At 41.7% G+C, this 26304-nt stretch overlaps 1 protein-coding gene across 3 annotated transcripts in view; it reads left to right on the top strand.

Moving 5' to 3' along the window:
- The first annotated feature begins 346 nt into the window (after window positions 1-346).
- The window catches only part of LOC117271765 (cadherin-12-like), a 307819-nt gene continuing 281861 nt past the window's right edge, over window positions 347-26304 (top strand). For all 3 annotated transcript variants that reach the window (XM_078172868.1, XM_033650139.2, XM_033650141.2), the window contains exon 1: window positions 347-505. The gene's annotated coding sequence lies outside the window, so the exon portion shown is untranslated. The remainder of the gene's footprint in view (window positions 506-26304) is intronic.

The following is a 26304-nucleotide window of genomic DNA, read 5'->3' as shown; positions in this document are numbered from 1 at the left end:
AGGTCCCCCGGCATCTCATCCTCACCGTCCTGGTGGATCAAGATCAGATGCATAGACATTTCTGCTCCAAACATGACACATCACACTATTTGCAGAAAATAAATTGTGATTGTTAAAATTGTTCTCCTAGTAATCTACAGGCTTCTTCATATGTTGCATAGCAAACTCAAAACAAGCTTTTGGGCAACAAAATGATGTACCATGTTTGGAGGAGAGACTGGATGGAAGTACAGCAGCAGACAGCAAAAGAGAGAGAGGTAGGGAGGGGGTCAAGGGATGTGTAAGCGAGAAAGAGGCTGAGAGAGGGAGGGACTTAGAGGGAAAACATAAAAAGAGCTGAGAGGACACACAGAGAATGGAAGGGAGGGAAAAGGGCAGATACAGCTCGCCGTTAACAGGGTGAACTAACAGAGAGAGAAATCACCACGGAGAGAGTTATAGGAAATATATGGACTACACTTCTACTCTGCAGCAGCTCGGAGGGACACTGAGAGGCTTGTGTGAGGTAACTGCTCTGCTTTTCACTCCTAACACTGCTGCTTGATGAGAAAATGAACAAAAAAGCACTGACTCTATACCAGAGTTTTTAAATGAAGTCTCTGTGGTACTTGCTCGTTGACAGTTTGTTTCACGTGTTGCCAAGTATCAAGGTTATTCCTTAAGTATTTAACGTGAGAGGTGGGACAGTAAGCCGGAGGGGATTGGGGAGTCTTTAGGCTCTCTTAAATCAATTAAAGAAGTGACAGCTAAAGTAGGGGAGCTGCAATCAGGACATGTTGTGCATTTCTAAGCAGGAAAGCCTGTTCACCTGGAGGAAGAACCTGCATTTGGTTTAGCCCTTTGATCAGTCCATGATTGTGTGATGTGAAGCTTGATTGTAGGGGTTATTTTTGGTTTTGTTTTGTTTTGTTATGTTTTTTTCCCCCCCAGGAAGTTCAGTCTTCACTGAGCTGGCTGTAAGGCTTACTAATAGGCTTAGTAGACAGGAGATGTAGGAATTTAGAACTGTGGCAGACTGGTTGGTAAACACATAAAGGTGAATCATTCCTTTAAGATATATTTACACATTTTTCTATATTAACCCCTTAAAACTTAGAACTGTCTTGAAGTTGACTTTTGGTCTTTTACAACTCAACTGAGAAACTGAGTTCTGCTATGAGATTATGTGGTGCTCACAAAAGTAAGGAATGCATCTTCAAGCTTACACAGTAAATAATTGACATATTAGCTTTTTTTTTTAAATGATAACCATTTACATTTTCCAGTGAAGTCATACAAATCGTTAATGTAGTGACCCTTTTCCTTTTAATTCCACATTCACATAGTTGCATTATCTGTGCAGTTATATGGAAAACTGAAGGGTGTAGCTTATCAGATTTTATTGCAACCATCATATTGACAAACAAAACGTTTTCATCCCAACTTGTCACATATCCCAGGTTTGTCAGTGAGCTTTCACGTCTACAAAGTACATGCTAGGTATCCTCCTGCATGTCTGCTAATGAAGTTCTGGGACACTGCAACCAATAAGTGTCAACAAAAGGACATGGGTATGTGTAGGCAACAAAAGCACATGGCTAGGTTAGGAAAAAACATCGTAGTTTGGCTCTACAGTAATATGGGAAGCAAACACCGATCTCCCAGGTGAAAGTCCAGTCACAAAAAACTGAGTGTGAACTGTGTTTGGATTCTATGTGAAGGAGTGGACTTTGAGTCATTTTAAAGTACGGTCCTCACCATGTTTCTTTTCCTACACCTAACCTCCGCAACTTGATGTTAATTACATAACTGTACGTTAAAGACGCAACGTCATTTGTGGGGTGCACATTCGTAGGATGTCATACAGACTGTTGTGCATGCATTTTTGTTGTATATCATATGAACCATTCTATGAGGATACATTGCACTGATGGGTTTTATTTGAATTTAGTTGAAAGGCATGTTGCATGTCATACAGATGCAAAAGGGTGCCTTGTACATCGGAATCATTCACAGACGACCACTTACCAGGCTGCCGTACCTGAATGAAAACAGGCTGGGATGATACAACAAAGAACACCGTGAATGTTTTGGAGGCTGCTGTGGATCTACAATCTAATGAAGAAAAAAACAATTCACAATACCGTGGGACCAGTGACTGATGATGACTTAAGATACAGCAGTATGAATGATAACATTTGACACCTGACTCAGATGTGTTAGTTGATTTTTTTTGGTCACTTGTGCTTATCAAAAGTAGCTGTAAACACAGCATATCAGCAGCTTATGAAGTTATGCATTGGCAAACATTTGCCTATGTACTCATTCAATATAAACAAAGCAACAGTAGCATTTATTTATAGATGTGTTAGTTAATATTAAAGTATTACAAGTAGCACTGTAAAATTTCCTCTGTGACTGTGATAGTCTGCTACTACATATGATCTAATTAGATAGCTCTGACTCATGCATCAGTGTGAAAGCAGGATTTTAATGTTGTAGCTGGTGGAGGTGGAGCTGTGTTTGAACTATTAACCAATGATTAGTTTCATTATGGGTTTATCTGCTGATGATTTTCTCCATGAATCCATTGATTGATTAATTGTTGGGTTTTTAAAAATGGTGAGACTTACCCAGAGCCCAAAGCGACACCTTCATAATGTTTGTTTTGTCCAACCAACAGTTCAAACCTTAAAATAAAAATAAATAAAAAAATAAAAAATAAAAAATAAATTTTCCTGCTGTATGAAGTTTATAAAACACCACCAATGATTTTTTCCCACAGATTAACAGCAGAGGTCACCATAAACACTGTTCCATTGTGTATAAACGAGCCAACAAACAATGCAATTTTACAAAATTAGGCAATACCAATTAAATTATGAACAGACTATTGACAAAAAATAACTAAATTTAAGTGAATTAACCTGCTGTAGCCTAGACTGAACTCAGACCTTCCTCCTGGTCTGTATGGATTTAAACCGTGCGCTCACTTGTGCATATTCAAATGCATCAAGCGTGATTGGTGTCATCAGGTTTTGTGTTTTTGCCTTGGATAGACAACTTCTCATCACCATTTTAATTTTGTTCTGGAGGCTGAAGCCACATTCTGCTGCCACACTGGAGACGGGGATTACCAGTGCCACTTCAGCCAAAGTTTTGAAGTCGAGAAACATTTCTCCTAGGGAAGTGATCAGGAGGAGGCTGTGGCTCAGAGTATCCTTGAGTAAGATCTTGAAACCCAAATTGCTCCTGATGGCTGTTCCACTGATGTGTGAGTGTGTAAAAAACTGAGTAGTAGGTGACACCTTGTATGGTAACCTCGGCCACCAGTGTATGAATATGTGTGTGAATGGGTGAATGTGACTCATGGTGTAAAAAAAAAATGTGCTTTGAGTGGTTGGATGACTAGAAATGCACTATACAAATACAGGTCAGATTTCTTGATCCTGATCCACCTCTTCATCTGGAGTAAATCCCGCTGCATGAGCTCCTTCTGCACCAGTGGCACAGCTTCACCCCTCTGTGATCCATAGTGGTCACAGACATGCTCCAAGGCCTACAGTTCATAGTTCTTCAATGCACTGTCAGCGTCTGGACAGCAAAATGCATTTAGTACGGTATCCAGGTCAGCAATGATGCCTACATCCTCAGAAAGGAATCTTTTTCTGATAGATTTAGTTACCTCCATGATGTACTCTGTGCGCAAAATGGAGAAGGTTTACGCATCTGGCTGCATGAGCATGATGACACAGAACTTGCCATCTTATAAAGCCTCAGTGACTTTCATCTCTGCCTCACCTGTGCCTTTCATCAAGTTCTCTAAGCTAACCAGGGTCATGTCCATGATAGGTTGGATGGAGAAAATGTTAATATCAACTTTTTAAAGGGTGAGGTTCATTCAGTTTACCATGGCCAAGACGTCAAACGGTAAGTGAGTCAGGGCAGGGAATATGCATGCTTGGAGGTGCTCTCTGAGACCCTTAGCTACCGGACAGTTCCTCGCAGTTTCCTCCTCCTCCAACTCCAACACCAGAGCAGCCCAGTTGGCATGTACACTCTCTCCAGCGACAGCCAGTGTGTAGCTGATGGTTGTTTTAGGCAGGTCATGTTCCTCCATTTTCTTTTGGAGTTTATTAGGGACCGAGCCTAGAGGCAGAGGACTACTCACAGACCAGTCCTCGCCAAAGGCGAGGACCCCCCCTATACTTTTTGCTGCGTTTATTCTCACAGACCAGTCCTCGCCGAAGGCTGTGTATTGCTAAAATATTGGTGTGTTTATTATTTCTTTCTTTCTTTCTTTCTTTCTTTCTTTTTCTTTCTTTCTTTCTCCTGCCACCTCTTTGAGCTGGAATTTGACCCCCTAAACATGCTCAAAAACTCACCAAAATTGGCACGCACATCAGAACCGGTGAAAAATTTTAGAAAATCATGACATTAACCCCTAAAATGCCAAAATGGGCTCTCTAGCCCCACCTAGGCACACAAAATTGGCCGCCATGGCCTGTAGGAACGTCGTAGAAACATGAAACCAAAAGTGGCGTGTTCGTCTCATGAAGACCTAAAAATCACGCGCTGACACCCCTGACCTAAATCCAACAGGAAGTGAGCTATTTGCCCTTTCAAAGTAAGATTTTGCCTTAAAACTGCCTTTCCTAAAAAATCTTCTTCTCATACACCGCTTATCCAATCGGCTTCAAACTTGCACAGATGACAGATCAACTCGTTCTAATCAAATCTTATTCATAACTTTTTCATTACTCGCTTAGTTTGGATTGGATCCATAAGGTGAGATGTCAGAAAAACGTCCTGACGATCTTCGAAAGCTGTCCCATAGGAAATGAATGGCAGCAGGGGGGAGAAAGAGACCAATCTTAGGGCTTTTTCTAGCCTTTACAGTGTCTCCATACTTTGAGCTACAGACTCCATTCCAACTCTCAAATGTTGCCACACGTCTCATCTATTCAGACCTGTTTTCATCTTTTTCATATCTCTTACCGTTTTTAATCTGTGCCTCTAAAAGTACCATGAGCAAAAGTGGAGAAATTGTCAGTTTATAATGGGTGGGTATTGCATGCAATGCTGTGAGCTAGAGTGGAAAGGGCTCTAAAAATCGTCTAAAACTTTTGTCTTTAACTCGCTGCCATGGCCACAATTTTCACTGTACAGACACAATTTATACCACAAAACGCAGGAAAATTTGTCCTGGTCACAGATATGTTGACATGGAATCTCTCACATGTACACATTTTTGCTGAGTGGCTCCAAAGCGAAGGGAGCGCCGATTTTTTTCTCATTCACTCCCATGTAAACTCAGAGGAGAAATTTCTGGAAACAGCTGGGGTGCAACACATTTTAAACTCACTCCCCTGACCACATTTTTGACTCGAGAAATATAAAACTCAACACGAGCGTTCACGAGAAGTGGCTGTCTCTCACAATCACTTTATTTTCTTGATTGGACCAACAGTTTGGGTATGGCAAGAACTTGTTCGAGGAGTTAAATCCCATCATAAACAACCTTTCCTGATCTGCTCTCTCATGAGCTCTGTATGCACCTCAGGTGCAGGCAAGTCATTAATCACCATGACAACGGCTGCACCCACAGACACGCAAACACGGCTCTCTCTGTCTGTGTGTCTCACAATCTTTAAAGGACAGATTACAGCAGCAGAAACTTCATTTGAAACAGCAAATACACGTTATTAACCCCTGAAGTGCCAAAATGGGCTCTCTAGCGCCACCTAGGCGCAGTAAACTGGCCACTGCAGCCTGTAGAAATGTCGTATCAAGATCAAACCAAAACTGGTGTGTTTGAATTACAAATCACGGGGCTGACACCCATGACCTAATTCCAACAGGAAGTGAGCTATTTGCCCTTTCAAAGTAAGATTTCACCTGAAACATGCTCTTAAAAAACATCTCCTCCTACACCGTTTATTGTATCGGCTTTAAAGACGCACACATGCCACCTCAACTGCTACTAAACAGATCTTCTGTATAACTTTATCTCTCTCATCATCACATTATTTTCATGATTGGACCAACGGTTTGGGAATGGGAAGAACTTGTTTGAGGAGGTCTCTCTGTGTTCTGTCTGTCTCTCTCTGCTCTTCTGCCAGGTGCACCTACTTCATCACCATGGCAACCGCTGTCACACACAAACTCACAGAAACATGATGTGTGTGTGTCTACATCTTACATGCAGACATGACAGGGGCACAATCTCCATTTTAACCCTTTAGGTGCCAGAGTTTATTGAGGAAAATATTCCATTTTAATTTCAACATTTCAAAAGACTGTGGCTTGAAAGTGGCGAGAGATAAAGGCATACTGTAAATGAGAAAACTATTCATCATGACCCAAAGTTTGTCATGGGAGTAAATTAACTCATCTAATTTGCATATTGTGATGTCACTAGGCGGTGGCCATATTGGATTTCATACATCTCAGTAAAACAACATTTTGAACATATTTACACAGTAGATTTCTTTTGTTTTGTGCTGATTTTGTTGTCTCTTCCTCAAAATAAAGAAAGAGGAATCTGATAGGAATAAATTCGCTCATCTAATTTGCATATTGTGAAATCACTTCTACATACCTACAGCTACAGAAAGCATTCAAACATCAAAACGTTCAGCTCTGTAAGGATTTTCTGATGTTTGTGGCAATATGTTTGATATTTCTAAATAATTCACAGTGACGACATAAGCTGGGGGCCGAAACGGGCGCGAGTGCGAGGTCCCGCCCAACGCTGCTTGCAGCTTTAATTTAGTCTGTGTTCGAATGGGGGAATTCTTGTATTAAGTGTAAATATTATTTTGGGAAGTTTTTCCTTATCCGCTGTGAGGGTCCAAAGGACAGAGGGATTACATATGCTGTAAAGCCCTCTGAGGCAAATATTTGTGATATTGGGCTTTATAAATAAAATTGATTGATTGATTAATAGTGGTGACATATGCACTTATTTCATGCAAAGCCTAAGAGGCCAATGCAGATCTGTGCGCACCATAGTGAATGTTTACAAGGTATGGACAGTCACTCTGGCGCAGCTGTTGTGCAACTCCAGCCTTTCGTCCCGCCATGACACTTGCTTTATCACTTGCCAGCCCAACTAACGCCGGAATTCCACTGGATGTGTGTCCGTTGCGCAACGGCTGCGCTGGTTATCCGCTGCGTGCTCCGCCGTCTGTCAACACCCACCAGCTGTGTTTGTGGTGTGGAGCAATGCAGCTCCACCGGACAGCGGGAGTCACGATGGCCCACGAGAGCGAATTCACGCATAATCGTGCGATATGACAAGATGTAGTTTCGTTAAACAGAACCACAAAACCAAAAACATTTTATTGTTTCCATCCAGAGGAGTAGTAGGAAGACATCTCGGTGCTTCAACTCAATCTGGCCTATCTACACTGTATGATCATAGTCGTGCCTAAATCTTTTATTGCTAATTAAGTACTGACATGTCTGACGACATGTCTCTGATTAGAGTGTTAATTCTGGTGCATCATTGTGTAAGCTGATCTGGGTGGAGCCGATTCACCTACTTTAAACACAGTTAACCATTTTATTTTGGTGGTCTCCACCAAACTGCAACCTTCCTTTTTTTTTAATAACCCATTTAAATGTTATTAAGGCCAAAGTCATGCATATCTAAGGGCCAGGCCACTAGAGTGACAGGCTTTGTCAGATCCATTCCTTGCTCTTCTACAGCCCCAGCCTCTCACCCAAATATGGTCACTTGTGGTTCCAAAAAAAAAAAAAGATGGTGAAGGCCTACTGCCAAACTCGAGGCTTCAAAATGGCAGTCCACAGACCAGTGGGTGATGTCATGATAGCTGTGTCCATTATTTTTACAGTCTATGTCAACAACCTGGGAGGGCTGGGCCTTTCCAAGGTATCACAAGATAAATCTGCAAGGTCAGAAAAAGATTAATGGGAGAGAAAAGTTCTGTTACTACACAATTTACAGACTTGAAGTTTAGAGGGGAAATGCAAAATGCTAACAACTTAATTCCATGTCCTTCAGTAACAGAGGTTTACCAACTTAACCGATCTCGAATTGATCATCTAGTCGATAGTGCCGTAGGCTCGCTGCGAACAACATTCGACTCCGTAGCACCTCTTAGAAAGAAGTTAACAAAGCGAAGAAAGTTCGCTCCTTGGTATAACTCCCAAACCCGCAAGTTAAAAGAAAATATCGCGAAAATTTGAAAGGAATTGGCGATTAACCAAACTGGAAGAATCTCATCTAATCTGGGCAGACAGTCTCAAAACATATAAGAGGGGCCTTGGCAATGCCAGAGCAAACTATTACTCATCTTTAATACAAGAAAACAAGAACAACCCCAGGTTTCTTTTCAGCACTGTAGCCAGGCTGACTGAGAGTCACAGCTCTATTGAGCCTTGTATTCCTTTAGCCCTTAGCAAAATTCTAACTATTAGAGGCAAAATTCATGACCTCCTGTCCTCAGATGGTATGTATCTGCCCTCAAACACAGCTGTAAGACCTAATATATATTTAGATTGCTTCTCCCCGATTTCTCTTCAAGAATTGACTGCAGTGATTTCTTCATCTAAATCATCAACATGCCTCTTAGACCCCATCCCAACTAGGCAACTTAAGGAAGTCTTACCTTTAGTTAACACTCACTTATTAGACATGATCAATATATCTTTATTAACTCGTCCCTGTACTTGTTATATTAGATGTTAGTGCGGCTGGTTTAAATCTTATTTATCCGATCATTTTCAGTTTGTTCATGTTCACGATGAATCATCCTTACGTACTAAAGTTTGTTTTGGAGTTCCGTAAGGTTCTGTGGTCGGACCAATTCTATTTACTCTATATATGCTTCCTTTAGGTAACATCATTACAAGTCACTCTGTAAATTTCCATTGTTATGCGGATGATACACAGTTGTATTTATCAATGAAGCCAGAAGAAAGTAATCAATTAACTAAACTTCATAACTGCCTTAAAGACATAAAAACCTGGCTGAGCTCCAATTTCCTTATGTTAAATTCAGACAAAACTGAAGTTATTGTTATTGGCCCCAAACAACTCAGAGACTCTTTATCTGATGACATAGTTTCTCTAGATGGCATTGCTCTGACCTCTAGCACTACTGTAAGAAACCTCAGAGTAATATTTGATCAATATTTGTCTTTTAATTCTCATTTAAAACAAACCTCATGGACTGCATTTTTTCATCTGCGTAATATTGCGAAAATTAGGCCTATCCTGACCCGAAAAGATGCAGAAAAATTGGTCCACGCTTTTGTTACCTCTAGGCTGGATTACTGTAACTCTCTATATTCAGGTAGCTCTAGTATGTCTTTAAAAACTCTCCAGCTAATTCAGAATGCAGCGGCACGTGTACTGACAGGAACTAAGAAACAAGATCATATTTCTCCTGTTTTCGCTTCTCTGCACTGGCTCCCTGTAAAATCCAGAATTGAATTTAAAATCCTACTGTTAACTTATAAAGCTCTAAATAGTCAGGTTCTGTCATATCTTAAAGAGCTCATCGTGCCATATTATCTCACCAGAACACTGCGCTCTGAGAATGCAGGGTTATTCATGGTTCCTAAAGTTACCAAAAGTAGATCAGGAGCCAGACCCTTCAGCTATCAGGCTCCTCTCCTGTGGAATCATCTTCCTGTTGCGGTCCGGGAGGCAGACACTGTCTCCACATTTAAGACTAGACTTAAGACTTTCCTCTTTGATAAAGCTTACAGTTAGGGTCGGCTCAGGCTTGCCTTCTACCAGCCCCTAGTTAGGCTGACTTAGGCCTAGTCTGCCGGGGGACCTCCTATAATACACCGGGCACCCTCTCTCCTTCTCTCTCTCTCTCTCTCTCTCTCATGTCCTGTTACTACAGCTTGCTAACTCGGCTGTACTGCATGTCACTAACTCGGCTTCTTCTCCAGAGCCTCTGTGCTCCACTGTCTCGCAGGTTAACTCATATCGCAGCGGTGCCTGCATAGTGTGACGTGTGTGGTTGTGCTTCTGCTGTGGTCCTGCCAGATGCCTCCTGCTGCTGCTATTACCATTAGTCATACTTCTACTGTTATTATACACATATTATTGTCACATATTTATACTATCGACATTGATATATACTTTCAACATGTTGTACCACAATAGCCAGAATTATAATATTATTATAATATCATTACTTTCATTAATGTTGTTGTAGGCTACTGTCATTACCGTCTGTCCTGCATCTTTCTCTGTCTCTCTCTCTCTCTCTCTCTCTCTCTCGCTTTCTGTCTCATTGTGTCATACGGATTACTGTTAATTTATTATGTTCATCTGTTCTGTACGACATCTATTGCACATCTGTCTGTCCTGGAAGAGGGATTCCTCCTCAGCTGCTCTTCCTGAGGTTTCTACCGGGTTTTTTTTTCCCCCGTTAAAGGGTTTTTTTGGGGGGAGTTTTTCCTTATCCGCTGTGAGGGTCCTAAGGACAGAGGGATGTCGTATGCTGTAAAGCCCTGTGAGGCAAATTGTGATTTGTGATATTGTGCTTTATAAATAAAATTGATTGAATTGAATTGATACGAAACATGATATGACATGGCACGGACAATTCAAGTCGCGTCTGCGTGAGCTCCGATAAATTTGTGCCAAATTTAGGCTCTTATGTCTATTTTGCAAGTCTTGGTGGTGCTTTTTGTGGTTGGCTTTTATACAGTGGTGGTGTGTGGTTGTGAGTCACTTATCAGGATGAGGAAATCAACTCACCATTCTGTGAACTCTCCTCCTGCTGACTTCTGCTAGCTAGCTCCTAGGCAGCGAGTTCAAGGTTTTCAAATGTAAACATCAGTAAACTTCAAGGAAAAGCACCAACTGAAGTAGCGTCCTACTAGCTATTGTAAAGACATTGAAAAATAAACTGGACAACCTCTGTGCTGCATCAGTTTCCAATGGGATATTCTAATATTCTTTGATTCACCAACAACTTGGCTAAATCCTGGACAGCACCATTCAACCAAGTGACTCTTTTTCTATATGCCAACCTGACAGAGCAGAGGACTCAGGTGAGAGAAGGAAAGGAGCTGGGTGCTTTACCATGAATAAGGACTGGTGTGATGGTGGATATGAGAGGTGCTGTCCCATTCCTGCTATGGATCACTCCTATACACGGTTCAGAGGCAGCTGCATTGCAGCACCGCTTGTGTTTGGGAGGAGCAAGCATGTAAAGATAAGTCATCATACAACCACAAACCATGGATTACCAGAAACATGGACTACTATAAAGCAGCAGAAGATGTAAAAGAGGACGAAACCACAGTGCACAAGTTAAGGGAGCTGATGGAATCACATTTCACTGGAGTTGGACCTTGCATAATTCCATGTGACAAATAAATAATTGATTGATGACCACCCCCACCCACCAATCTAAATGATACAGTGCTACAATTGACCTGAGCTGTGGTGAGATAGTAGGCATCCTGACAAATTTAAACAGTACTGTACATGAGGAAGAAAGCTACTTTTAGACTTGAGAAGAATTACCAGTCAATAGCCATGTTTCCATCAGCCTGTTTAGATGCACATCTAGAAGTATTGCAGCGGAAAATTATGATGGAAACGCCACAATTCAAATTAAAATCGTATGATTCGCACAGACTAAAATACGCTCGCTTTAGCCGGGTTTTGGTTGATTCAAAAAAATGTTGATTTGCAAAATGAGGGATGGAAACAGTTATGTTCGAATTAAGTCTGATGTAGCACACTTTCACCCCAACTGCTTCCAGTGTTACCGGTTCACTCACAAGGCAACAACATGGCGACAAACAACATAAGACTTGTGTGGACGGAGGATGAAATTTCTACATTTCTAGCCTTAAAGGACAACTTCGGTATTTTTCAACCTGGGCTCTATTTCCCTATGTGTATGTGTGCGTATGATTCATGGGTACCACTCGTTCTAAAATTGGTTCAGTATTGAGGCACGAAACGAGCTAAAACGGTAATGGGGGCAAATGCATCCCGTATAAAAGTGCTTTTTTTCGCCACTGACCGGTTCAGATCGCCAGTGCTATCTCTGTAGATATCATATTGTAGCGGCCCTGGGGCAGTGGTGAGTGTGAATGAGTGGAGTCAGTCAGTGTTGTAGCAGAGAGGGGGAGGGCGTCCCCGCTTGGTACTGTAAGCGAGTATGTGTGTATGAAGCGTGTGTTTTTTCGCCACTGACCGGTTCAGATCGCCATTGCTATCTCTGTAAATAGCATACTAACTTAGCCTTTCCCTTACCTCTGGGCTGTGTGATGTCACGAGCTTTGCTCCACTGTGTCTGTAGCTCTCTCTACTCGTGGGACAGCCATTTTCTTGAGGAAGAGGTGTTTCGGGATTGGATGTCTTCTCTTCTTCGGCTGGCAGTAGTCATCTTGGGAGAAGTGAGCACTGCAGACCCGATGGTTTGCAAGGTGCAGTGTCTGGAGAGGAGTGTTAGCATCCATTTGTAGCACATCTAGCCACAACTTCAGCATCTCACTGTCCGACAAAGGCAGCCTGTGAAAGCTGTAACTTACGGGATGTTGCGTGACATCCTGTTCTTGCGTTCGGGAAAAAGGCCCGTTTATTTGAGCACTCCAAAAACTCCGGTAACACTCCAGGGGGTAGCACGTAAAAGACTCCGTCCTCTGACTCTTCTAGCATAACACACACTTCGCACACACATACTCACTTACAGTACCCAGCGGGGACCTTGAAGTGTCAAAAATCGGTGCCTGGAAGTGGGCCTGTAGGCTCCCGACCTTGAACCTCTTGTCTCTTGTCAGTTGTCCTCAGATGTCCATTTTGATATCTTAGGTTCAGCTGGTAAATACTTAAAGAAACACTGGAAACAGGCAAAGTCCGATGCAATCAAGTTTAATGTGTCAACAGGCTTTAACACATACAACTTAGCGAGTCAGACTCCGGAGTGTGACTGAAAACCTGCTCTCAGAACCCTGGCTTATATGCTGGTGGAGATTCAAATGAGTCTCCACCTCTTTTTGCTAATCTTTCCCTCTTAAGACCAATTCTATTGGTGGAAAACCTTTCTTTGTGTCCAATTCTGATTGGGCCCATTTTTAATGGTGTAATGCAGCCTGGAATTTCCCAAGTTTTCTTCCCTTAGGTCTGGTCTCGCTTTCACTCTATTTTTAAAAAACATGTGTATTTTGGGGACTTTCTATACAGTCCTCAGTGCTCTCAGTCTTATGCAAGGTGAACCTTTAGAGTGCAATCTGTGAATGTGTGTATGTATTACAGCATTTGAGTATGTGTTTCATCGTTTAACAAGACATAGTGTGTTCTTTCAGTAGGTGCATACAACATGATTACATAGTCTGGTGCTATGGTGCTATGAGTACTTTGACACATACATCAATGTTTTATCATATTTAAATGTAGATCAAAAGAGCTTTATAATGCCTTGTACATAAGAAACATGATTATATAATCTCTTTTCTTTTCTTAATCAATTTATACATCTTAACCTTGCTACTTGATTTGTTGGCACAAATTTTTACACTACAACCTCTCTGCTCCAACACTGACTGACAGCTGACTCCACTCATTCACACTCACCACTGCCCCAGGGCTTCTACAATATGATATCTACAGAGATAGCACTGGCGATCTGAACCGGTCAGTGGCGAAAAAAAGCACTTTTATACGGGATGCATTTGCCCCCATTACCGTTTTATCTTGTTTCGCGCCTCAATACTGAACCAATTTTAGAACGAGTGGTACCCATGAATCATACGCACACATACACATGGGGAAAAATACCGAAGTTGTCCTTTAATAAAGGAGAAAAACATCACTGCTATTCTCGACAGCAAGCAATAAAGAAATGCTGCGATTTACCAAGAACTTCATGGGGAAATGTTGAGAAGGGGCTTTGATAACGTTAAACCATGGACTGCGTTAAGGAACAAATGGAAAAGTATGAAGCAGAAGTGCATAGCGGAGAAAAGGGTGCTGTCCAGAAGTGGTTCGGGATCGAAAACAAAATTCAAGTATTTCAAAGAAATGGACGACATCCTTGGGCAGAGGCCAAGTGTGACCTCGTTGTCGACAATGATTAACAGCAGCAGCGAAGGTCAGTAACGTCAGCTAATGTTTAACTACCATGTTTAGCTACACATTAAGCCCTGGCTATGCATGTTAGTTAGCTTGCTACTTACTTCAGCTAACACCAGCTAGTTGTGTGGGTCATCTATCGTTAGCGTTGGCTTTTCTGTAAGGTTAACGTTATGAGGAAAACCCATCAATCAGGCCCCACCAGAATTGCAAATCATTCAGTTTAAATGACCACCAAACGTTTCCATCAGAAATGGAACTAGCCCTGTAAAACTACTCAGATATGTGCAATTTCCAGGTTAGTTAAACAACAAGCATCTTCTAATTCTAAATTTCCATTTTATGTATGTCTAGTGACTGATGATGGAGACCGAGACCACAGTGGGACCAAAGCAGGGACCGACGCTGAGGAGGAGAGCAATGGGGATGAAGGTAACGTTGCCAATAACACTCTATTAATACCTTATAAATGTTAGCTCCAGTAATAGGCTGTTATAATAAGTAGTAATAGGATGTTATGGATGGATGGATGGATGGATGGGTGTTATGTATGTATGGATGTTTATATGGATGTATGTATGTGATGTATTGATGTATGCTATGTATTGATGTATGTGATGTATTGATGTATGTATGTATGTATGTATGTACAGGTGCATCTCAAAAAATTAGAATATCGTGGAAAAGTTCAATATTCAACAGCAATAATAGAGCCTTCAGCTATCAGGCTCCTCTCCTGTGGAATCATCTTCCAGTTACGGTCCGGGAGGCAGGCACTGTCTCCATATTTAAGACTAGACTTAAGACTTTCCTCTTTGATAAAGCTTATAGTTAGGGCATGCTCAGGCTTGCCCTGTACCAGCCCCTAGTTAGGCTGACTTAGGCCTAGTCTGCCGGAGGACCCCTCTATAATACACCGGGCACCTTCTCTCCTTCTCTCTCTCTCTCTCTCTCTCTCTCGTATCCTATTACTGTATCTTGCTAACTCGGCCATTCTGGATGTCACTAACTCGGCTTCTTCTCCGGAGCCTTTGTGCTCCACTGTCTCTCAGATTAACTCATATCGCAGCGATGCCTGGATAGCGTGACGTGTGTGGTTGTGCTGCTGCCATGGTCCTGCCAGATGCCTCCTGCTGCTGCTTCCATCATTAGTCATTAGTCATACTTCTACTGTTATTATACACATATGATTATTGTCACACATGTATACTGCCAGATATTAATATATACTTTCAACATATTGTACCACAGTAGCCAGAACTATAACTATAATATTATTACTTTCATTAATGTTGTTGTAAGCTACTGTCATTACCGTCTGTCCTGCATCTCTCTCTCTCTATCTCTCCCTCTCTTTCTCTTTCTGTCTCATTGTGTCATACGGATTACTGTTAATTTATTATGCTGATCTGTTCTGTACGACATCTATTGCACGCCTGTCCGTCCTGGAAGAGGGATCCCTCCTCAGTTGCTCTTCCTGAGGTTTCTTCCGTTTTTTTCCCCCGTTAAAGGGTTTTTTTTGGGGGAGTTTTTCCTTATCCGCTGTGAGGGTCGAAAGGACAGAGGGATATTGTATGCTGTAAAGCCCTGTGAGGCAAACTGTGATTTGTGATATTGGGCTTTATAAATAAAATTGATTGATTGATTGATTGATTGAATATTTTTTGTAAGATATTTCAGAAAGTGAAAAAACAAATACAAATATATAAATAATTCCGTGGTGTGTGAAAACATTTATATATATTTTATTTCTTTTTCACTTCCTGAAATATCTAACAAAAATATTGAACTTTTCCATGATATTCTACTTTTATGAGATGCACCTGTATGTATGTATGTATGTATTTTAATTTATATACTTTATTAATCTCCCTGAGGGGAAATTCAATTTTTTCACTCCGTTGTCATTAACACAGGTCCAAAATACACACACATGCACAAACAGGACCTATACCTATACATGCACAAAGTGGAGAGATGTCAAAGTGAGGGGGCTGCCTTGGACAGGCACCCCGAGCAGTTGGGGGGTTCAGTGCCTTGCTCAAGAGCACCCCAGCAGTGCCCAGGAGGTGAACTGGCACCTCTCCAGCCACCAGTCCACGCTCCACATTTGGTCTGGACGGGGACTTTAACCTCTGGTTCCCAACCCAAGTCCCTATGGATTGAGCTACTGCCGTCCATGTATGTATGTATGTATGTATGTATGCATGTAACATGTGTTGTGAATGTCTTGTGTTATATACACAGTATTTTTTTTTGTACATGCCACGGCTCTTGCTAACCCAGAACAAATTTCACTTAAGGGAGTTAAATAAAAGCTAATTCTATTCTATTAAATCTGTCTTGGGGATGACATTAGTCTTGAGCTCTGCCTGGAACTACAGTTACGTATGGTGCAGAGAAATGTAGGCTACTGATACCCTCTGTCATCTTAAATTTTACAGAGTCAACAGACGGGACTCAGTCAACAGCAGACAGTGACGAATCCCATCTTGAGGAGCCAGCACCATCAAGGCGTGCGAGAACGTGGTCCCATTTGTCCACAAGAACGACTGCAAGACAGAGGGAGATGGCGCCCTACTTTGAAGTTCTTCTGCAGCAGCAGCAGGAACAGGCAGACAAGGACCAAGTGAGCATTCGCTCTATCTCAAATGTCCTTGGTCAGGCTGTCCAGTGCTTCCAGCGTTGTGCGGAGGCAGCAGAAAGGCAGGCACATGCAGTCGAGGCCTTTTCAGGGCAACAGGGCAACAACCATCGCACACCCTTATTTGCCACACCATCTGTCACTTACAACCCACATTGGTCTACCTCCAACAGCCAACGAACACCCCCCTACAACCAACATCCATCTACCTCTACCATCAACACACAGCCCCCCTACAACTAACATCCACCTACCTCAACCATCAACACACAGGATTTGTCTTTCCTATCATTATTAGACCAGTAGAAATGAGTTGCCAGTCAAAGCCGTTTCCTTTCAAATAACTTGTTAACACACAGCCAGTTTGGTGCTATTAGTGTCCGGGGCCTCAGCCACATTTAATTGTTTGGTTTTTTACCAGTTTAAGGAGACAGCTGTATTTTATTTTACTTGACAGTTGTGTTTGTGATTGCACTATCCAGGAAATTGCTGATCTAGACTTGAATATGCTTATCGCATTTCCAAAGAAGTGTGTGTGTGTGTGTATGTGTGTGTGTGTGTGAGAGAGAGAGTGTGTGAGAGAGGGAGAGAGAGAGTCCTCCTCCCCTCTCCCTCTCCTCCTCCCTCTCACACACACATATTTGTCACTTTCCAAAGAATGTGTATTGCACTTTTGAAAAAATACCAAGTGTTCAGTTGCACTACTTCAGTTTTTTATGTACTTGTTTAATACTTGTTCAATACTTGACGACCTTACATGCTGCACTGAGCCATGAAATGGTAAAGGTACCATTTAAGCCTATGTTGGTTATGCATTTTGTGCATTTTGCACTGCAGCCATCATAAAGCACACTTTTGAAAAATAATTCTTTTGTATTCTTTATTCTTTTTTAAATTCTCACAGTTATCAGTTGTGATAATCTAGATTATATTAAACGAAGACAATGGACACAATTAAAAACGAAGACAATGGACACAATTCCATTATAATCATGTGTGATATTTTCAACTAATTAAACAAAAAAGTTTCACACAGCAAAGCATTGCTTAATCTAAACTTGAAAAAATTGGGGGGTTGGGGGGGGCAGATGAGTGGCTTTGTTAGAGGGGTCATCTGTCCTTGTCCTCAGCTTTAGGAAGCTGCCTAGCGAAGATTTGCCACATGATGTACAAGGGCATCCCTGATTTCCTGGGCTTCTCTGGTGGCTTGATCATTGTAGTGCTGATCACGTGGCTGAGGGAGGGGGTTTCCAGGGGGCTCTTGGTCAGAGGGATGCTGCTGTTTCTCCTTCTCACACAGATTGTGCAACACACAACATGCAACCACAACTGGGGGCATGAAGGTGTGGTGAACATCTGACCGCTTGGCAAGGATTCGAAATCTGCCCTTCAAATGCCCAAAGCTGTGTTCAACCTAGAGGGGATTAAAAATAAAAGGCCATATGTAACAGGAGTGAAGGAAGGCTACATTGGGATTTGAAGCACTGCCCCTGTCCTTGCAGATTAATCCGTTATTACAGTTTTTCTCAGTCGCTTTGGTGCATTTCTCACATCACTATTAACATTTGCACAACAGTTAGTGCATTTCTCAAAACAATTAGTACAAACTGCAAAACCTAGTTGATAACCTGCAAAAGCGTGTCACTTGCTCAAAATGGATAGTTCATTCCTCAAAAGCAAGTATTCATGTCAATGAAAGTGTGTCATCAAGATGAAAAGTCCTGACACCATTGTTTATGAACAACATAGTCAAATGGCTTTGTCGTGTTTTCATTATGACAGTTTACTCTGTAAGTGTTTCCAATGCAAAAAAGTCAGATCTTGGTGACACTACCTGAAAATGCTCAAGACAGCACTATACACTATTTGCACAGCCATTTGAAAACTACAGGAATGTTACACATTACTGTATTTAGTGAGGTAACTGAGTACAAGACACTGAATACGTACGTTTCACATTTTTACTGCACATGCTCTTTGCAATTCTAATTTGTTCACAGCATTGTGCAAAAGAGGCACCTGGACCCCCTCTACCTCGGCACTGGCTTGGGGATGTCTCTCAGGGAATCCGTTAAAGACAGTCACAATCGGATGTATTTGTCACAATCAGATGTATTTGTCACATGCATATTGTAACAGGCACAATGAACTCTGAAATGTTGGCTGCTGGCTCTTATGGGATAAGGAGTGATAAACTGGAAAAACAAAAAAGTCTGCTTCACAGATATAGTGAATATTAGGTCTACATTAATAGCCAAGCATTCAAATACAGACAGTTAAATTTATTTGATATTTTGATTAGGCTACTACAAAGGTAATTTTCTTCAGGATCATAGCCCTACCTGTACAAGTCGGACGTGATGAACACAGCTGTGTCGTGCGCACTGCCGGGTGCTCCAATGCAGATGTCCCTGATCTGGCACCGATCATCCACAACTGCCTGTAGGATGATGGAGGGCCACCCCTTTCGGTTCATGTAGTCCCGGTATCCGTTGGATGGAGGCAGTACGGGGACATGGGTGCCATCCACCGAGGCGTACACTTGTGGCACAAGGTGCCTCGTCGCATTGCGCTGCGCAATTTGCTGCACAATTTGCTGCACCTCGGCACCATCTGGGAGTCTGACAAACTCCTTCATCATCTTGGCTTGTACGGCCCGACATACTCCATAGAGGCAACGATGGACGCTGGTCTTGCTAACACCAAATACCTCACCCACCACTTGATATTTGGTGCATGTGGCCAATTTGTACACCGCAATAGCGATGCGTTTGTCTGTTGGGATAGGCCTATCCTGTCGCACAGCTTTTCAAAGGTGGCCTTTGACATACGGAAAGGGGTCAGCCAAAGGTTGAGGGTCAAATGCTGACGCACCACAACCCTCCAGAAATCCTGCTGACGCCTTCTTTACCACACATGAGGAGGGCATTGGCAGAGATGGATCTCTTCCTGGGCAAGAGCATTAATTAAAACTGCTTGCCATCTTCTCCTCATTACAGCCCCTCTTATTGCCAGGACTAACTGGACTGACAGCTCTAATACAACTTGCTAAAACTTGAAGTCCTCTCTCCATGGTGATATTCACACTCCGGGTTGGGAAGGCGGTAATGCATTTACAAGCTGGTTGCCGACCGCCAGAAAACGTAGAAGAAGAAGAATGCCAGACTAATTTTGTTTCCAGTTCTGCGGAAAACTCGTGTGAGTTCATAGTTTTCACCGAAGTCTGGACATTTAATGGAAACACACAGGATTCGTATTTCTTTTAATGCGTATTTCCCAATGATTTGAATCACTTTTGGATGGAAACATAGCTAATGTTTTGTTCCTTACGGTCAATTTAGACCTTCAAAAAGAAATGACAACCAGCCTATTTGAAGAACAGTGAATTGCAGAATATGTATAGATGAATGACACATTATAAAGACATTCCTCTGAAAGATAAACATGTCATTTTCATGGAAATGCTAGAGGACAAGATAAAGGAGCACTGAAATCAGCAGGTTTCATCCACTGGGACCATGAATATCTGGCCCAGACTAAATTATCTGGATGGATTTCCATTAAATTTTGTAAAATGACTGACAATGTCATCTTCAGAGCTACGTTGACAAAGAAAAAAAAAAAAAAAGTACTGAAACATTTTTGTGTAGGTGGTGCAAATGTTAAATAGTTTATTCATTATTTATTTATTTAGTAATTATAGCAAATGATCATATTCCCCAGGGTGGGTAAGCACTGGACTATGGAGGTATTTTGCTGTGGCATTAGAAAATCTATTGCTATTGACTGGTGAAAAATATGGTGGGCTTCTTTCCACAGTCAAGTTAACATGGTTTTATTATTTATTTATTGTATTTACTTCTAATAGACATTTACTGTTCTGCTCTTTTTGATGAATGAAGCAACTATGCGCATCACTCTCTGCACTTTACAAAAAAAATTCATCTGAATACAGAAGCAGTCAAAGGCCCTTGATGAAAAGTTTTAAGTTATCTTACGAAAAATGACGAAAACTCTGTCTATGGGTGTGTGGGTATGTCTTGTGTCTCTTCCACGTTTTTCTCCTCACTGACTTGGTCAACCCATGTGAAATTTGGCACAGTGGTAGAGGGTCATGCGAGGATGTGAATTAAGCAATATTACATCAATTGGCCAAAGGGGGGCGCTATAGCAACTGATTGAAATTGCAAAATTTGAATGGGCATATCTCATGCCCTGTATGTCGTAGAGACATGAAACTTTGCAAAGAGATGCCTCTCCTCATGAGGAACAAATTTGTCTCCAGAACCCATAACTTCCAGTTATATAGATTTTCCGCCATTTTGAATTTTTTGAAAAACACTTAAAATCAATCTCTTCCTAGGAAGTTTGACCGATCTGCATGAAACTCGGTGAACATAATCTAGGGACCAATATCTAAAGTTCCCTCTTGGCAAAAGTTGGAAAACTTACTAAAACTGAGGTTCTATGAGGCAATGAATATTGCGAAGGGTGTGGCTCATCACATAAAGGTGTATAACATCTCAAGGGTTTCACCAATCACCACGCAACTTTGTAGGCATATGACCACACATAATCTGAGGGGACCCCTCCATTATTGACCCGATCAAACAAAATGGAGGAACCACCATATGGATTTTTCACAAAACTTGATAGATATGTAGAACAGGACGCCTCAAGGTGACTGGACAAATTTAACGCTATAACAACAGAAAAAATGCTTAAAAATGGCAAAAATGCGACCAATTGCTGTGGCTCCCCCTGTGGCTCCCCCTTTGGCTGAATGTCTTTTTTATAATCACAGTCACATCCTAAATAAGGATCTCAGGTTTGGGTTTAATAGCTTTTAATTTGCAAACATATGGAACAGTTCGCGTTTTCTTAGCTAGCTACAAAAATTTGGTCGTCAATAATTCGTACATTTTTTGACCGGGCAAAATTCTTTTGATAACTTTAAATCAGGTCAATCTTGTGACTCTAGGTGCCAAGTTTCATGCAGTTCGGTCAAAATCTCTAGGAGGAGTTCAAAAAAGTATATTTTGCAGTTTTTGCCATTTTTGGCGGGAAAAGGTTAGGCGGAAGTGGGCGTGGTCATGCACACGTGATGCAGCTCCATTCAGGGAATCCAAGGATATAAGGCTTTCGAATGTGCGACATATGGTGTGGGAGTTACATGCCAAAACGCATTGACCTTGATTGTAGCGCCCCCTGTAGGTGCACATATGTACTTTGTTGCGTCTGTGGTCCCTGCAGGGGTCTGGACAAACTCACCAAATTGCACCACCCTCCCTTGCACGGTGTAGCCTGCAGCAATATTTTTACTTATGGAAAAATAATAATAATTAAAGCTGCAAGCAGTGATGAACAGGCCCTCGCACCTTCATGCAACTCGGGGGGGCTGGCAGGACGCCTTCTGATGTGTCAGTTCATTTTTGTCAAATTTAGATATCGCATGCAGGAGTGACTCTGCATATCCTTGATACAGTGCTGGAATGACATATTTCACATTTTGTATCACTTCCTCTTTCCACTAGAGGGAGCTAGAGAGTGCACTAATTATACATCATGTTTTTGTACATCAGATATACACCACGGCATGTAACTTTCAGATAAATCAAGTGTTTGATGAGACCTACTTCCTGTCGCCACTAGGTGGGTCTATGAGTATCAGGCAATATGGTAATGAAAATGTGTTCAGGGTGGGACTAATATGAATCATGTTAAGTTTGGTGGAGACAGGACCATTTATGCCAAAGCTACAGCAATTTCGTTTTTCATGGCAAGACCTCAAGATTCAACGTTTGGCAGCGGGCACGCCATTCAACATTGCCCAAATCCTGTGATAACTTTTGGTCACAACGTAGTCAGGCATGAGGGCACCAGAGCGAGAGACAAAACAAGTACCGTTGCTCTAGGGCTTCTACAGCCATAACTGTAAGTCCTGCATCTGAAATAAGACCATCAGCTGATAGCCATCAAGATTTCCTACATTTCTATGTATCTGTTGTCTAAGTGAAGTAAAAGATGTGGGATCCAAATCAAGCTGAAGAGAATTTTCTCTCCAGTTTTTCTAGCTGCTCTCCACTCTAGCAATGATGTCACGCACTCTAGCTCACACAATACACACCCATTATAAAACCAGAAGACAAGCTAACAATCCTTAAAAGTAAAGCTGTGATGATTTCAAAACCGTAAAAGATTTTAAAAAGCTGAATACATGCCCAATAGTTCAAGGTCTTCTGACTCTTTAAAAGTTGACATGGTGTCTCTAGCTCAAAGTATAAGGGACAAGAAGAGGTTGAAAGTCAATGAGTTTTGAAGAGGATTTGAAGATTTTCCAATTTACTTCCATTCACTGTAATTAGACTGCCACCAGAGCGCCACCTATTGGCCAATTTGCACCGAATTTTGCACAAACCCTCATCGGGCCATGGAACACAATTAGCAAAAGTGTTGTGGTAATCCGACTGTATTTAGTCAAGATATGAAAGACTGTCTGTTTTGAAAATAGTGTGCAGGGATTTGAGGGTCCACAGATGCTTCATGCAAAGTTTGGTGCAAATCAGTCAAATCACCTAGGAGGAGTTCGAAATAGTAGGTTTTTCATTGTTTGCTATTTTGTGAATGAAAATTTAATGCAAAAGTGGGCGTGCCTTACATCACACAATTCAGCTGAATTCAGGGAACACTGAGATATAAGGTTTCAAAACGTGTGACATGTTATGTGGGAGTTGTGGGCCAAAAATGCATTTGCATTGAAAATAGTGCCAGTCTATACCACCCCTATCAATTTCAATTCCATAAGTGTTATGGTGTTGGCACAGTGCCAAATATTAAATTAGACTGCCACCACAGTGCCACCTAGTGGCAGATCAGTAACTCCTTTGTCAGATATCCTCAGGAGGGCATTGACAATAATTGTTCTAAATTTCGTGTTAATCCAAGCAACTGATGTAGAGATATAAAATACTTCAATTTAAAGAGTGCCACCTGGTGGTCATCGCCTGAAATTTTGCACAGAGCCTCAGGGGCTCATGGGGAAGTAGTAAACTGAGTTTCATGTCATTCGGACACACCAATGTGGAGATATGCAACACTTCCTGTTTTGTACCAAATCTTTAGGAAATTGTTATTTAATAACTTCAGTATTCTTTGGAATATCAAAATTCTTTTAATAACTTTTTGTCAGGAGACTCCACAGATGCTGTTTGCAAAGTTTTGTGCAAATCGGTGAAATTGCCTAGGAGGAGTTCGAAGAAGTAGGTTTGCGACATTTTGCGAATTTGCAGGAAAAAAACGGCAGGCAGAAATGGGCGTGGCCTATATCACGAGATTCAGCACAAGTGAATGAGTGGATATGAGGTTTTTGAATGTGCCACAAAGTATATGGGAGTTATGAGCCAAAATTAACTTTCCCTGATTATAGCGCCACCTAGTGGTGGAAATTCAGGATGACAATAGATTATGAAATTTTTCGCCAGGTGGGACTTATATTCCAAGTTTGATGAGTTTTGGGGTATGTTAAGGCAGTGAAAAATGCGATCATTTGGGACAAAGAAAAAAAAATTTTAAAGCTGCAAGCAGCGCTGGGCGGGACCTCGCACTCGCGCCCGTTCCGGCCCCCAGTTTAAATCGTCATTGTGAATTATTTAGAAATATCAAACATATTGCCACAAACATCAGAAAATCCTTACAGAGCTGAATGTTTTGATGTTTGAATGCTTTCTGTAGCTGTAGGTATGCAGAAGTGATGTCACAATATGCAAATTAGATGAGTGAATTTATTCCCATCAGATTCCTCTTCCTTTATTTTCAGGAAGAGACAACAAAAACAGCACAAAACAAAATAAATCTACTGTGTAAATATGTTAAAAATGCTGTTTTACTGATATTAATGAAATCCAATATGGCTGCCGCCTAGTGATGACACAATATGCAAATTAGATGAGTTAATTTATTCCCATCAGATTTCTCTTCCTTTATTTTGAGGAAGAGATGACAAAAACAACACAAAACAAAATAAATCTACTGTGTGAATATGTTCAAAATGTTCTTTTACTGAGATTTATGAAATCCAATATGGCCGGCGCCTAATGACGCCACAATATGCAAATTAGATGAGTTAATTTACTCCAATGACAAACTTTGGGTCATGATGAATATTTTTCTCATTCACAGTATGCCTTTATCTCTCACCACTTTCAAGCCACAGTCTTTTGAAATGTTGAAATGAAAATGGAACATTTTCCTAAATAAACTCTGGCACCTAAAGGGTTAAAATGGAGAATGTGCCCCTGTCATGTCTGCATGTAAGATGTAGACACGCACATACATCATGTTTCTGTGAGTTTGTGTGTGACAGCAGTTGCCATGTGCACCTGGCAGAAGAGCAGAGACAGACAGTGACAGAACACAGAGAAGAGACCTGTTTTAGTGGAGATTTAACTAGTTCTTCCCATTCCCAAACCGTTGATAAAGTTATACAGAAGATGTGTTTAGCAGCAGTTGAGGTGGCATGTGTGCGTCTTTAAAGCCGATACAATAAACGGTGTAGGAGGAGATGGTTTTTTTTAAGAGCATGTTTGAGGCGAAATCTTACTTTGAAAGGGCAAGTAGCTAACTTCCTGTTGGATTTAGGTCATGGGTGTCAGCGCGTGATTTGTATGTTGAACACGGCAGTTTTGGTTTGATATTTCTATGACATTCCTACGGGCCACAGTGGCCATTTTAGTGCACCTAGGTGGTGCTAGAGAGCCCATTTTGGCACTTTAGGGGTTAATAATGTGTATTTGCTGTTTCAAATGAAGATTCCGCTGCTGTAATCTGTCCTTTACAGATTGTGAGACACACACACACACACAGCTGTGTGGCTGTGTCTGTGTGTGCAGCCGTTGTCATGGCGATTGATGACTTGCCTGCACCTGAGGGGCACACAGAGAGCTCATGAGAGAGCAGATCAACAAAGGCTGTTTAATATGGGTGATGATGATTTGTAGGTCTTGATGAGACGAACACGGTAGTTTTGGTTTCATGTTTCTCCGACATTCCTACGGGCCCTAGCGGCCATTTTTGTGTGCCTAGGTGGCGCTAGAGAGCCCATTTTGGCACTTTAGGGGTTAATTTTTTGATTTTCTAAAATTTTTTGCCAGATCTGACATGCGTGCCAATTTTGGTGAGTTTTTGAGCATGTTTAGGGGGTCAAATTCCAGTTCAAAGAGGCGGCGGGAGAAAGAATAATAAACGCAACAAAAACAATAGGGTCCTCGCCAAAGGCTCTGTGAGCAGTCCTCTGCCTTCGGGTTCGGTCCCTAATTAAAGCTGCAAGCAGCTGTGATCGGGCCCTCACTCTCCCGTGCCACCGCAGGGGGCCAGCAGCACGCATCTCTGAAGCAGTTATGTGAAATCTCAGAGTAAGTTAACCCTGACGTGGTGTGACGTTTCATCTTCCTACTCCAAAAAAAACCCTGTGGGAAGGGATTTTTGAAAATTTCAAGGAGGACTATAGAGGCATTTTGTCCCCCCCATGGGCGACGCCCCCATCAGAGCTCGCCATTCTTGACCTGTGTATCAATTTCATGAGGACATTAGGTCGTTGAAG

Source organism: Epinephelus lanceolatus, chromosome 12 (genome assembly GCF_041903045.1).
Source record: "Epinephelus lanceolatus isolate andai-2023 chromosome 12, ASM4190304v1, whole genome shotgun sequence".
NCBI classification, from domain to species: Eukaryota; Metazoa; Chordata; class Actinopteri; order Perciformes; family Serranidae; genus Epinephelus; species Epinephelus lanceolatus.
The sequence above is the reverse complement of the archived record's forward strand: the minus strand, read 5'-3'. Positions and strand labels throughout refer to the sequence as shown.